This window comes from Myotis yumanensis, unplaced genomic scaffold (assembly GCF_028538775.1).
Source record: "Myotis yumanensis isolate MYYU_CA2020_CCGP unplaced genomic scaffold, mMyoYum1.0.hap1 SCAF_10, whole genome shotgun sequence".
NCBI classification, from domain to species: Eukaryota; Metazoa; Chordata; class Mammalia; order Chiroptera; family Vespertilionidae; genus Myotis; species Myotis yumanensis.
Window position 1 is genome coordinate 69,973,013 of NW_027223761.1, and position 14,394 is coordinate 69,987,406.

The 14,394-nt window shown below is 40.5% G+C and overlaps 1 protein-coding gene across 2 annotated transcripts in view; it reads left to right on the forward strand.

Annotated features, from left to right (window-relative positions):
* Nucleotides 1-240: 240 nt before the first annotated feature.
* RDX (radixin) overlaps nt 241-14,394 on the forward strand; it is a 101,189-nt gene continuing 87,035 nt past the window's right edge. The window contains exon 1 of one of the 2 annotated variants that reach the window (XM_070425956.1): nt 241-367. The gene's annotated coding sequence lies outside the window, so the exon portion shown is untranslated. The remainder of the gene's footprint in view (nt 368-14,394) is intronic. The other variant, XM_070425957.1, reaches the window with a different exon arrangement.

Sequence of the window (14,394 nt, forward strand, 5' to 3'; positions counted from 1 at the left end):
CCCTCCGGGCTCCGCGGTCCAGCCCCGGCCGGCGAACCCCGCCGACGCCCCGCGAGGGGGGCAGCTGGGAGCCGCAGGGCGGGGCGGGGCGGGGCAGCCGGGCGGCGGCGTTGGCGCTCTGGCCGCGGCGCGAGGCGGCCGCCGGCAGGGGGAGGCGGGGGGCCCGGGGCAGCCCCGCCTTCCCCCCCCACCCCGCCCCGCCCGGAGCCGCCGGGCGGCCATATTGCGGAGCTGTCTGCGGCGGCGGCGCCTCAGCTCTCCGGACCCGGGCTCCTGCCGCGCGTCTCCCTCCCTCCTGCCGCAGCCGCGACGCCCGGCCCGCGCTCTGCGCCCCGCCGCGCTCGGGTGGAGGACCGCTCGCCGTGGGGTAAGCCGCCGGCGCCTCCCCGCCCCGCGCCCCGCTCCCCGCTCCCGCGCCGCCGCAGCCGCGGGGGTGGCGAGAAGTTGCGGGGCCCGCGCTCCCCGTCGGCCGCGCTGCTAGGGCCTCGCGCGCCTCCGTTCGCGCCCCGCGGCGCCGCCCTATCGGCCCGGCCGCTCCCGGGGCGGGGGGACCCGCGAGGCCGGCCCGAGTCGTGCCCGGCCGCCGCCCGGACCTGCCGCCGCGCGATTCTCCCCCCGGCGGGCGCGGGGTCCGCCTCGGGCGTCGGCCCGGACCCGGAGCTCCGGGCGGGCGGGTTCCACCGCCTGGGCGCGGCCCGGCCGCCCGCGCGTCCTGCGGGCAGTTTGGAAATGCAGCCGCGAGGAGGGCCGGCGCCGGGCGGGGAGGCGTTCAGGAGCCTCCGGCCTCGGGTGCAGGGGAGGGTGTTGAGTTACTAGAGAGCGTGCGGCCGCCCTCGTGGCCCGGGGATGGCGCGTTCCGGGCTTGGGGCGCGCACCGCTCCCGGCCGCCCGCACCCCGAGCCGGGGCCGCGCTCCCGCCGCCCCGCTACCTGCGGCGGCGGCCTCGGAGCCTCTGCTTTCGGGGCCGGGGCAGCCGCTTTGGTGTCTTAGACCCCAGCGGGCGGGTTGAGTACCTCCCGGCCCCCCTTCCTGCAAAGGGCTCTGAACTGAGTTCCCGGGCCACCTGGGAAAGGGGGGCACGGCATGATTTCAGTTTAAAAAAAGCACCCCGCTTCCTATGCAGACACCGTGGCTCTTTAGCCACTCCCACTATTTGGTGTGGTTTTTTTCCCCTTTAGTGGTGGTTATTCATGAGGTTGGAAGTGTGAAGTCAACTTCATCAAAGATACATACGTTGAAATAACAGTTGAGATTCTCCAGAAGACATTTTAACGAGTCCGGTGGCACCAAGACGGGCATGATGTGAACCTAAAAGCCCGAGATAGTTAGGGTTTATTCGATAGTAGACATTGCGATCTATTGTTTACGCTGCATTTTTTTTAGAACACGAACACTAAATACCCTGTTATAGTGCTGACGGAGCTCTGAAGGAACAATTGCCCCGTTCATTTTGCTGGATAAATAATGGTTTAATCCATTTGCCAAAACAGCATGCTTAGATTCGAGAAGAGATTAATACTCAGACTTCTTTATTTTCAGAATTTCATTGCTTTCACCGGTGTGCCTTGTCTTCCAGAGAGACTAACAGTAATAGTTTACCTCCAGGAGGTCGACATTTTGAACACTCATTTTGAAGTCAATAGTTTGCTGTAAAAAGGATTGCACCGACTTTTGTTTAATCACTTTTATATAGGATGGGATTTAATAAACAGTACATTATTCGTAAGGAATGGATATCTACTATATATACATTGGAATGCTTTACAGTTTCATTTAAATGAGACAAAATTTGACTATGGCATTTAGAAATAGTAAATTATTGCGCTTGTGGATTGATACATTGTTTTGTTTACTCCCGTATCCTCACACACGGAAGACCAGGTACGAGAGCTCAGAAATATTTGTAGAATAAGTGTAATTTTGGTGTATGGAGAGTATATTGCATCTGTCCTTCGTTTTATGCATTACTTCTTAACGGGAAATTAAATTCATTCTTTTTCTTGGTGTAAGAAATGGCAGGCTTTACTATTCTTTCTCCCTCTTTCGAACTCTCAGTAGTCTCAGGGAGAGGGAACAAGGGTTTCTTGTTTATTGCTTCACTGTTCCCAAGAGCAGAATTGGATTTTACTATTTTTATTCTTTGCAGGCTGTTGGAAGTGTACATATTTCGTTTTAATTTCAGTGCTCAATCTTTAGTCTAAGCATAGTCTGCTATAGTAGAGTCTGAAATGTTGGATGATGGTGGGAGCCTTGCTTTTCATTCATTTCTAACTTACTGCATTTTAACTTACGCCATTTAAAAATGGCAAATTTTAACTGATACTTCCCAAAGACCAAAGCCTTAAAAAAAAAAAGTGTTCTATTAAGATTGTGAAGACTGAGCTATGCTGGTAGAGCATACCTGATAGGGTATAGCTAATGGAATTTTATGCTACTTTTGTGAATCTAGGAAGTAGATTCGTGGATGGTGTGGACCTCCTGCAGACCAAAAGCTAGGGTGCACTTCTTTTTTTTTTAAATATATTTTTATTGATTTCAGAGAGGAAGGGAGAGGGAGAGAGACATTGAAACATCAATGATGAGAGAGAATCACTGATTGGCTGTCTCCTGCATGCCCCCTACTAGGGATCAAGCCCCAATGGGGGCATGTGCCCCTGGCAGGAATTGAACCGGTGATCCTTCAGTCGGCAGGCTGGTCGATGCTCTATCCACTGAACCAAACCAGCTAGGGCAAGGGTGCACTTCTTACCTACATAGATAATACTCTTGGGTACTGGATCAGTGGAACTGGATTGAATTGCTGTGGACTCCACCCTTCCCAGGTGGTTTTAAGCCTCAGGCTGATCCTGTGGGGGAACTCCCCTAGCTTCTGCAGTCAGTCAGTGTCTGCTCACCTCTCAACAGTGGTGGAAGTGGCCAGCCTGACCCTGGAGAGTTCCTCGATGTCTAGCTTCCTTCAGAGAACTTCTGCCTTTCCTTTTCATTTTAGTTCCTGGAATATGTCTCAGTATTAACTTATACTGAACATATATTTTAAACCATTATAAAAGACTAAAAAAGTAATACATTTTAGGAGAAAGTTTAAAGGCCCCAAAAGATGTAAAGGGAAAAGTAAAAGTCCTCACTCCCCAGAACCCTCCAACCTCTTTCCCAGTCATATTTCTCATTGGTAATTGCTACTAACAATTCCTTGTATATAGAAAATGCCAGTACTTATATATATGTACTTTATAGATCTTATTTTTTACTTTAAAGTCTGTAAAAATAAGGTTATTTTGTAACAGACGTTGAAAGGGTGTTTATTATTGTTAAACATTAATTAATGTTTCTCAGAATTCTATCATTTGAATGGAATAACACAATGGAATTTCCTATAACAGCTATTTTCAGCTGGGTGCCGCAAGAATTTTTAAAACATGCAATACTTGACTATTTAGTCAGGGCCACTGACCTCTTTTCCCTTAGCTTGTCAAATAAAAAAATGACAACAGCCAGTACAACAAAAGCTGTCCAGTGTGAATGAATCAAAATTACACCAATTTTTTTTGTCAGATGGACAAAAATATATGTTTTTTGGAGTGCCACAGAATTTTAGTAATTATGTGTACCATGAGATGAAAAAGGTTAAAATTGCTATCCTATAATAATTCTTAAATGTGCTTACGTTTATGTGCACATTTTTTCTTGACTTAATGATTAAAGGTGAAATTCACCTTCTGTTTTCTTAGAGTATGGTATATAAAATGCCAGTGGAAAATGGTGTCCTTTGAAAAAGGGTTTATGGCTTTGGGTGGTGAAATGGTCATATAATGTGTATCTTTGTACCACGGATCTGATTGGAAGGAAAATATGGTCCATTTGATTCACTTCCTTATTCTATTTTTAACTCTAATGTCAGCCTCCTGGAAGAGAGCTGTTCATTCAGGTTAGATATAGGGGGTGATTTTTTTTTCTTTGAATAATTACTATGTATGTAGAGAAATTTTTCAAATTCACTAATTTAAAATATTTATTTTTATTTGGTGAGTAGATGCAAATTTGCATATGAATTAAGTTTTATATTTTTTTCTACTGTAATATCTGATAACAAAATATTGTTACATTTTAACAGTATGTTATATATAAATAAGGTAACTAGACTGTATCAAATGATCGAATGGGTATGAATAGAATGCGCAAGGAAAGTTTGTTACTTTACGTTTCTACATAATTTGTACACATTTTAAATAAACTATTTTTAAGTTCTAGTAAAATTGATTTAAGAGAGATAATCTCTTTACTGTTAACCATTTAGAGATCAGGTCAGCAAACTGGTTTGCAAGGCCAAATCCAGCCTGCTTTTGTAAATAAAATTTTTTAAAAATCTTAATTCTCACCAGAGGATATGTTTTCATTGATTTTAGAGGAAGGGAGGGAGAGAAAGAAAGTAACATCCATGTGAGAGAGAAACATTGATAGATTGCCTCTCATAGGTGTAGGTGCCCCACCTGGGGACAGAACTGCAACCTCGGTATGTGCCCTGATGGGAATCAAACCCATGACCTTTCCCTGTATGGCATGATGCTCCAACCAACTGAGCCACGTGGGGCAGGGATGTAAATAAAGTTTTATTGGAACACAGAAATGCCATTTGTTTACATATTGGTTGCTCTTGAGATATAATAGCAGAGTTTGTACTTTTTGCAAAACCTAAGGTAAATACTCTGTGGCCCTCTATAGAAAAAGTTTGCTAACCCCTGCTTTAGAGAGAAAAAAAAAATATTAATGAAAGAATGTCTTAGATACAGTATCAAAGAAGGAGGTACTGCATTGTTTTATTTTCTCCACAATTACAGAAACTATAAAGTTATGAGTTTCAGTATCCGTGATTGATATATATATTTTTCTGAGTTGTAGGTAGTCTCTGGGCTTTTAGGACCTTAAATATGTCTTTGTGAAGAGTTGTAATTAATAAGGATGGCTGCAGGTGAAATTGTGAAGTGAGCAATCTTCACTTTCAACTCCTTATATCATTTAAGATGCTTTGGCTCTTATAACAGAAAAGTCTCAAACGTGCTTCAATAATAAAGAAATTTACCATCTTACATAAGAATAACAATAATGACATAAAGGACTCATTCTTGTACCAATTCTCTGCCCTGTGGTCTTCCTTTCAGCTTCATAGTTAAAACTGCTTTCCCTTGCTTCCAGTATGGCTGCAGCAGGGCTAGCATCCCATTCCCTTCAGTATCCAACTGTCTCTCTCCCAGAAGCCCCCCCCCCCCAGCAGATACCTAGTCTCCTTGGTCAGGATTGGGTACTTTATATACCTAACCAGTCACGGGCGATGGTAATGGAATTGCCCTTCTTCTAACTGTTCCCATTAGATTATTTTCCTTAGTCATATACCAAATGTCTTGGGTTCTTTCTTATGCCCATTCAAGATCAGATCCAAGATTGATCAGTCATACATAATCTAGCATGAATATGTGAGTTCATATCTTTATGGGTACCACATTTACTTAAATTATGTAATAAAAGCATTGATTTCCTGCTAAAATATTTTAAGGCAGGAGTTGACAAACTATGGCCTATGAGCCAAATCCAACCTGCTGCCTGTTTTTGTAAATAAAGTTTTATTTGAATACATTATAACTCATTTGTTTACGTATTACCTATGTCTGCTTTCAGGCTACAACAACAGAGGTGTTGCAACATAGACCTTAAGATCCACAAAACTTAAAAAGTTTACTTCTCTGGTCCTTTACTGAAAAAGTTTGCCAACCCCTGCTTTAAGATATCTTTCATACATTCAGATATTTATAATCATATGCCAAATATTCTTTACATTTGAGGTGTAAACTACAGAGGTCACACTCTGATGGAATATAGTTGTGCCATATTGTACATCATAAAGTATGTTATGCACTTTTGTGTGTATAAACGAGTAAATATTTCAGTGCAACAGATTTGAACCTATCTTTGTTTTTCTATTTTAAACATTTATTATATGAATTTTTTATGTTTTCATAAAGGTAAAATGAGGAAATTGGACTGGATTTAACTTTCTTATCTTTTGGTGTTTAAAATTAATCATTGTGAGTGATAATGTTATTTTTCTACCTACCTTGGGAATAATACAGATATGGTGTTTCTTTTAAATTTATAAAATTAATTTAGAAGAGAATGTAAATTCAATATAAAAATTTTAAAAATATTGCAGTTTTCCTCTATATTTAAGTTCTAGACATTGCATTTTCAGTAACATGTATATTTTGCTAAAAACGTTGAATATTTCATTTCCTTGAAAATATTCTTTTTAAAAAATATTTTTATTGATTTCAGAGAGGAAGGGAGAGGGAGAGAGATAGACACATCAGTGAAGAGAGAGAATCATTGATCGGCTGCCTCTTGTACGCCCCCTTCTGGGGATCGAGCCTGCAACCCAGGCATATGCCCTTGACCGGAATCGAGCCTGCGACCGACCCTTCAGTCCGCAGGCTGACACTATCCACTGAGCCAAGCCGGTTAGGGCCCTTGAAAATATTCTTGAACAAATATAATTTCCTACAAAAAAAGTACTTAATTTCTTATTTAGAACTGCATATCACCCTTACACGAAATTCATTTACAGAGGTGATTATACCAGTATTAATGTGTTCTAGTCATTGCTTGGGATGAACTTGTCTAGAATGATGTTAGAGAAGGGCAGAATGTCAAGAGCCCAGGACTAGGATTTCCATGGACCTCTGACTTTGTTAACTAGCCTTAGTACTTGGTGCAAGTCACTTACCTGAACCTGCATTTCCTTATTAGAAGAATGAGGGATTGTGGCACCTATGTTGGACAGGGGGAGGAAGAGCTGTTAAAAAAATTATATAATGTAGATACAGTGGTTGAATAGTGAGCATTCTACAACTCCTCCCTCCATTCACTACCCTTGTCCTTGCCTTTGGCCTATTTCTTTATTTGCAAAATGGAGCTTAAAATTCTTGTCCTTTTTGTTTCACTTAGGGGATCACATGGCATTATATAGGTAAAAGTGCATTATTATTGCTATTAAATACAGTCTTAACACTGAGCTAAAGATAATAAACATATTTCTGTGTATATTAGAGGTTTTAAGCCTATGGGTCTGTGAACTTGGATAGGGAAAAAGGTTACATCTTTACATATTTCCTTTCATTATGAAAGTGGGCAGCGGTAGCAATTAGCAGTAGCAGAGACTGTTTCCAATAGAAATTGCAGATCCATTACTGTTGCAGATATCTTAAAACGACATTCATACTCATCATTACTTAGAAGCTTAATTATTAGGCCCACTAGTAGATATTGTTTAAAGATTAATAAAGAAGCACATATACTACTATTTTATAAATTTGTGCTTTTTATATTTTGATAATTTCAATGTAATTATTTTTGGTGTTTTTAGTGTGTGCGTTTTAAGTGTCATTTATTGATTGATTTTTGAGAGAAAGGAAGGGAGGGAGAAACATTGATTTGTTATTCCACGTGTTTGTGTGTTCATTGGTTGATTCTTGTATGCGTCCTGACCAGGGATTGAGCCCACAACCTTGTTGGGACAGTGCTAACCAACTGACCTACCAGGCCAGGACTACTGTGTGCATTTAAAAATACTTTCTTAGGAAGAGCTTCGCAGGCTTCTCCAGAGGGGCCTGTGGTGGCAGAAGATTAAGAACTTGTTTTTTGTAGATGCTGTTATTGTGTTGATTTGACTGCCAGAGTCACCTTATTAATTTAGTTTATTGGCAGAGGAATTCTTTTGTCATTTTTTTTAGTCTGTGGAGAGACCAAAATTGCGTTCAGAGATTTCTTTTGTGTCGAGAAAAAAGAACAAAAACAAAAAAATTTACAGGTAGGTTTGGGTAAAAGACAGGAAAAATTACATTTAGGCTTGGGGAAAAGAATATCAAGAGTAAAATTAGGCAGCCTGGTAAAAATTATTGAAGCTTTAATGTAGGCCTAGTATGGACTAGACCAGGGGTCCTCAAACTTTTTAAACAGGGGGCCAGTTCACTGTCCCTCAGACCGTTGGAGGGCCGAACTATAGTTTTAAAAAAAACGATGAACAAATTCCTATGCACACTGCACATATCTTATTTTGAAGTAAAAAAACAAAACGGGAACAAATACAATATTTGTATTTGCATGTGGCCCGCGGGCCGTAGTTTGAGGACCCCTGGCCTAGACTTAACACCTGTTTTACCACCTGACAGGTGGGAAAGAGTCTGTTTTGCTGCTGACTTACTAGAGCTCAAGGTGTTGAGTACGAGGCTGTTTTTCCATTGTGTGAGGTAGAGAGGAGGCTGTTTTAGGGTCCCCGTTAAAGGACAAAGAAGAGAATGTTTTATTTATAAAATGTGACACATTTAGTGTTGAGGACATATTCATACATGAAATTTTCTGGAAGTGGGACATGTATTCTGGCAGCATCTCTTAATTTTTGGTTATTTTGCTGCCATGATTGTGTTTCATTGCTTATGGGGAGTCAGTAAGGACAAAAGGTAGGGTCAGCCCACTCTAAGAAATTTATGAAGAGTGGGAGGAGGGAAGAATAGTTGATATTTATTATATATCTTTGATACACAGTGGCTTAGGTGATTATATATTGCCATTTTTTAGAAAGGAAAGAAAGGAAGACACTGACAGTATTCAAGATGACTCAATTGGAGGTGGAACCCTATGACATGTATCTAGGTATCATGTCTTTTCACGTGACATTTGTCTGTTCTACTAACAAATGATGCCAGTTTCAAGAATAATATACTAATACAATCAGAAGTTCTAGAAATGTTCAATTGAGGTTAAATAATTTTGTGATATATTTTTCAATAATCACGTAATTGGCTAAAAACGTATGTTTTAATTACATATATACACAGCCTCATCCTAAAAAATATAAGGCAGAATTCTTATCTGTATCATAGTATACTAGAGGCCCAGTGCACGCATTCGTACACTGGTGGGGTCCCTTGGCTTGTCCTGCAGGAATCGGGCCAAAACCGCCCAGTGCATGGATTCGTCTAGGGCATTGGTTGGCAAACTGCGGCTCGTGAGCCACATGCGGCTCTTTGGTCCTTTGAGTGTAGCCACGAAGTTTCAATCGCACTGTATGTGTGTGCCCGCACGTGGTATTTTGTGGAAGAGCCACACTCAAGGGGCCGCAGTTTGCCGACCACTGGTCTAGGGCATGTCTGGCCCGTCTCACCCAGTCCCGATCGGCCAGACCCCAACAGCAAGCTAACCTACCAGTCAGAGCGTCTGCCCCCCTGGTGGTCAGTGTGCATCATGCAGCTGGTGGAATGGTGGAATGAACGGTCGGACACTTAGCATATTAGACTTTTATTATATAGGACTAGAGGCCCAGTGCATGGATTCATGCACTGGTGGGGTCTCTCAGCCTGGCCTGTGCCCTCTAGCAATCTGGAACCCCTCAGGGGATGTTGGAAACTGGCAGTCTGACATCCCCTGAGGGATGTAGTAGTGCGTGAAGCAACAGGTGGCAGGTGGCCGGGGCGCCGCTCCTGCTCATCCAGGCCCTGCTGCACCTGCTGCTTCCACTGCTCAGTAGCACTGCTGCAGAGGTGGGAGGGGGGAACGACTCATGCCACCACAGCTGCATTCGTCAGCCATGAGCTCGCCATCTGGCGCCCGTTGGTCAGCTGAGTGGTGCTCCCACTGTGGAAGGACACTGACCACCAGGGGGCAGCTCCCGCAGTAAGTGTCTGCTCCCTGGTGGTCAGTGCACGTCATAGCTACCAGCTGGTCATCTGATCATCCAGTCATCTGGTCGACCGGTTGCTTAGGCTTTTATATATATAGATAAGCTAGTAACTGATATATAAGCAATTTAGTGAAATAAATTCTCATCTGATTTTTAAAATGAGGAAGACAGGTTAGTATATGATAGAACTCTGGATTCTATGTGTCAAAAAGACTTGGTCACTTATTGCCCATGTGATTTAGGAAAAATCACTTTTATGCACATGTTTCTATAAAGTATCCATGATGCGACCTGTCTTATTGTCTCCTAATTTTTGTTAGTAGAAAATTGATGTATAAGAACATACAACTATGAAGTATTCTGTAAATATAAGGCATTGTTGAATAATCACTCTATATTCAACTGTTAAATAAGTTATTCTCATATAACTTACAATTAACTGCAGGAAAATAGGGTGAAGGCTAACTAGAATTTTAAGAGAGAACACTAACCTGAAAATATACATTTTTAGAAGCTTCTTTTAGAAGTTAACTGAATCTGTATTTGCAAAAGCTTTGGTTAGGTCCTGCACTTCCCACAGTTTATTTAGATCAGTTAGGCTTGTTGGAGGTTTAAAAAATGTAATTAACTTGTGTAAAAACCTGGTTCATGTATATTGATGTATCATATACTTTTATGTCATCAGAGTTCTTTATAAATCTAAAACTTTAATAATGTATTATTTTGCTTCAAAGGTCCTTTCCAATAGAACAGTGGTTCTCAACTGTCTGGCCCTTTAAAATACAGTTCCTCATGTTGTGACCCAACCATAAAATTATTTTCATTGCTACTTCATAACTGTTATGTTGCTACTGTTATGAATCGTAATGTAAATATCTGATATGCAGGATGGTCTTAGGCGACCCCTGTGAAAGGGTCGTTCGACCACCAAAGGGGTCGCGACTCACAGGTTGAGAACCGCTGCAATAGAATATAACTTGAAGTAATTCTGATATTGAAAACGTGGGTAAATTATTTCTTAAAGGAAAAGAACACAATCCTACCATTAATATTTGAGTGATAACGTAGCTTCAGAAATTCTGCATACCCACACACTTGATATTTATTTACCTGATTAGAGATATTAGATACCCATTATGTATATAAGAAGAACTGCTGAATGGAAATATAAAATGGGAAAGAAATAATGGCTAATACTTTTCATAGTTTAGAAAAGCCACAGTTGTCAGAAAGCTTACCTAATTTTGAACTAGGTAAATAAAAGCAATTCTGAAGAACACTTCCATCCCCCCCAAAAAAAATCTTAAAAGGGAAGCAGAGATGAAAGGCATATTACCTCAAAGGAATGAGTTAGATTGACAGCGGACTTCTCATCAGCGGTAACAGATCCCAGAAAAAGAATATCTTCCAAATGCTGAGGGAATAACCGTCAATGTAGAATTCTATATGCAATTAAATTACTACTTAGTGGAAAAGGAAAGTATCCACTGGAAAGATGTAACACTTGTAAACCTATGTGCACCTAATAACATAGCCTAAAGCGTATACATTTTACAAGAAGAAATTAATATCCACAATCAGACTTGGGAAAATTTAATCCATTTTTTTTTCTCAAATTGATTAAGTACCCTAAAATGAATAATAGTAGAAAGACTATAAATAAAACATTAAATACTTGGTCTAGCTTGATCTAGCTTATCAGATGCAGCAAATATGTTTTTATTTATGTTAAAGAAACTTTTTTTGGTAAAAAAAAAAAAAAAGAAACTAAACTGACCAAGTTCTAAACATAAAGGATATCTAAATGAACTATTTGACTCTAGTATAGTAAACTTAGAATAAGTAATAAAAAGATAGTACATTTGAAAACTTAAAGTTCTTAGTAGTGATTAGAAATTATAATTGGAAAAATGAAACATTTAGAGTTAAACAACCATGAAAAAGTACATATAAAAACATGTGGAAAACCACTATAATGACTTAGAAAAATATTATGGATTCAAATAGAAGGTAAGATATTTTCTCAAAAAATATCCCTCAGACAAATTTATTTATATCTGTTCTTAGAAACTCTCATTGTAATTCTCATGTTCTCTTTCTCTTGAGCATAAGAAATCCTCGCGTCCCTTCTCTTTGTTTTGAACATGAAAGTTCAAGACTGGCACGTTGACCTGAAGTGCCTTTTAGTACCTGTGAGTTTGGAAAGCTCAGAACTCATCTGATAAGAGGCAAAGAAATCTAGCACAGATCTGGTGCTAAAAAAAATCACTAAAAAATAATACACTCTGGCTACACTGTAGATAGTAAAATATATTTAAAGGGTACAAATAAGCAAGACAGTCCTAATATTTTATATAAATGGGTAGTTGTGGCTTGGGATAAAAATTTTAGTGATAGTATAATACAGTGATTAAAAAAATGCTTATGTAATTTGGAAAATTTACTGTGATTCAGAAAGTTTTGATGCACTCATGTCTTGTGTCAAAAATTTTCTGTGAAATACGAGATAAAGCAAACAGTATTCTGTCTGACAAAATCAATAGTCTACATTTAACACATTGAGGATGGATCACGAGAATTCTCACTTCAACATGCAATGGGTATTTAATTTTAAAGCGTGCCTTTAACATTTATGTAAAATGTTTTTTTGTACTCATTCAATAGAAACTTACCTGGCCACTGGGTAAAGCTAGCAATAAAACTACTTGTTCGCAATGTGTTAAGTATACTAATAAATATATATTTGTTTATTTTACATATTCAGATAAAAATTATTTTAAAATATTCTAACTGGAAAAATAGAATCACTTTATATTTGGAGCTGCCTTATACTTGGACATGCTTAGTTTATGACCTTAATGCATGTATTAGAAAAGAAAAAAGATTGGAAATTACTTAGGTAACCTTTCAATTTTAGGGATTAGAAAATGAGCCACAGAGTAAAGCCAACTAATGAGAAAAAAAATGAGGAAAAGGACACAAATTAACAACAGAGAAAATCATATAAGAAACAATATCAAAACTGAAAGCTGGCCTTTAGACCAATAAACTAAGCAAACTTCTGGCAAAATTAATCAAACAAAATGGAAGGCAAAAGTGAAATGAAAAGAGGATTATACCTGCAGATGTAGTAGAGCTATAAAAAAAAAGAGCGAATACAGTGAGTAGTTTTCTAGAAATACTAGAGGCCTGGTGCATGAATTTGTGCACCAGTGGAGTCCCTCGGCCTGGCCTGCGGGATCAGGCCGAAATTGGCTCTCTGACAACCTCCGAGGGGTCCCAGATTGCGAGAGGGCACAGTCAGGGCAGGGGAGTTACCGAGGGAGGGCTCCAGGGCATGTCCAGCCTGTCTCGCTTAGTCCCGATTAGCCAGACCCCAGCCACAAGCTAACCTACCAGTCAGCGTCTGCCCCCTGGTGGTCGTGCACGTCATAGTGACTGGTCGACCGGTCTACTATCTGCCCCCTGGTGGTCAGTGCACATCAGCGAGTGGTTGAGTGGCTTAGCGTATCATTAGCATATTACATTTTGATTGATTGAATGGACAACTGGACACTTAGCATATTGGGCTCTTATGTAGGACAGGGGTGGGCAACCCCTGGCACGCCTGCCAAACATGGCACGCCAGTAACTTTTGCTGGCATGCAAAACCCTCTCTCTCTCCTTTTTTTTTAAGAATTAATTTTATTAAATTTCCCCTTAGTAAGTTATTTTTATTTTTAAATTAAATCTTTTTTGTTCAGATTATTAGAGTTGTTCCTCTTTTTCCCCCCATAGCTCCCCTCCACCTGGTTCCCACCCCACCCTCTGCCCTTACCTGCCCCCCACTGTCCTCTTCCTAGGTGTACGATTTTTGTTCAGTCTCTTCCCGAACCCCCACACCCCTTTCCCCCCGAGAATTGTCAGTCCACTCCCTTTCTATGCCCCTGATTCTATTATATTCACCAGTTTATTCTGTTCATCAGATTATTTATTCACTTGATTTTTAGATTCACTTGTTGATAGATGTGTATTTGTTGTTCATAATTTGTATCTTTACCTTTTCTTCTTCCTCTTCTTAAAGGATACCTTTCAGCATTTCATATAATACTGGTTTGGTGGTGATGAACTCCTTTAGCTTTTTCTTATCTGTGAAGCTCTTTATCTGACCTTTAATTCTGAATGATAGCTTTGCTGGATAAAGTAATCTTGGTTGTAGGTTCTTACTATTCATCACTTTGAATATTTCTTGCCACTCCCTTCTGGCCTGCATAGTTTCTGTTGAGAAATCAGCTGATAGTCATATGGGTACTCCCTTGTAGGTGACTGACTTTTTTCTCTTGCTGCTTTTAAGATTCTCTTCTTTGTCTTCTGCTCTTGGGATTTTAATTATGATGTGTCTTGGTGTGATCCTCTTTGGATTCCTTTTGTTTGGGGTTTCTGTGCTTCCTGGAATTGGAAGTCTATTTCTTTCACCAGGTAGGGGAAGTTCTCTGTCATTATTTCTTCAAATAGGTTTTCAATATCTTGCTCTCTCTCTTCTTCTGGCACCCCCATAATTCGGATGTTGGTACGCTTGAAGTTGTCCCAGAGGCTCCTTACACTATCTTCATATTTTTGGATTCTTTTATCATTTTGCTTTTCTGGTTGGGTGATTTTTGCTTCTTCGTATTTCAAATCTTTGACTTGAT